Here is an 873-nt window from a genome sequence, read left to right on the forward strand (position 1 = left end):
CACACTTCTAGCCTGTTAAATAGACATCCTTTTCACATTTTGAATGTCTTTCAGAGCATTTACCACTCATTCCCTCCTGTGAGATTTTGTCTCACCTCACCTTTTTGTGTCACTCGATCTCTGGAAAGACATTCTGCATATTAATGCTTTGAAGTGGGTTTTAAGCACCAAAGGACCACTATCTAAATATATCCAAGTGTAGCCCAGATGAAAAATATCATACTTATTCTCTTTATATTAACTGTCCACATCAACAAGCGTCGTATTTCCTATGACCATTGAATGCACCTCTCAGTTCACCCCACGTGAGGGCACCTAGCTCAGCAACCAATCAGAGCCTACCCAGGCCGCATTGACCCTGTCAGCCAGGAAGTGAGGTGGAGGTGCATGGTGTCCCGGGTTTTTCTTATCTCAGCAAGAGGAGTGGAGGCATCTGCTACTCAAACCGAGAAATCCACGGACAAAAGAGAGGAAAACTCAGGATTGAGAGGAAGGAAAGCCAGCCTACTTACCTGCTGGAAGTCCGGAGTCGAGTGGCTAGATGAAAGAGAGAGGCAACGTCGGCTAAACACTCACCTTTCATCCGGAGAGCTGCTGCAATTCCAACGCCAGTGTGTGTTGGGCTTTTGTGAAACAGAGCAACGGTCAGGTTTTTTGGAGAGGACGGAAAAGTCCAAGGACCAGGACGATATTCTGGTTGTGATAGATGGCGAGCCAACCACTTTGAGGACGATCTACCCCAAAGAAGATACACACCACACACTCATACATTCCAGTTACATTCACAAGGACCTTTGAAGTTGGCTATCGCCAGCTTAACTCTAAATTCTTAAAGGGCCCCAACGAGTACTTTTATTTTGTTGAGTGTGCACA

The sequence above is a fragment of the Diplotaxodon limnothrissa genome, linkage group LG23 (assembly GCF_057381915.1).
Source record: "Diplotaxodon limnothrissa isolate DT_005_m linkage group LG23, D_limnothrissa_male_GT1.1, whole genome shotgun sequence".
Lineage (NCBI taxonomy): Eukaryota > Metazoa > Chordata > Actinopteri > Cichliformes > Cichlidae > Diplotaxodon > Diplotaxodon limnothrissa.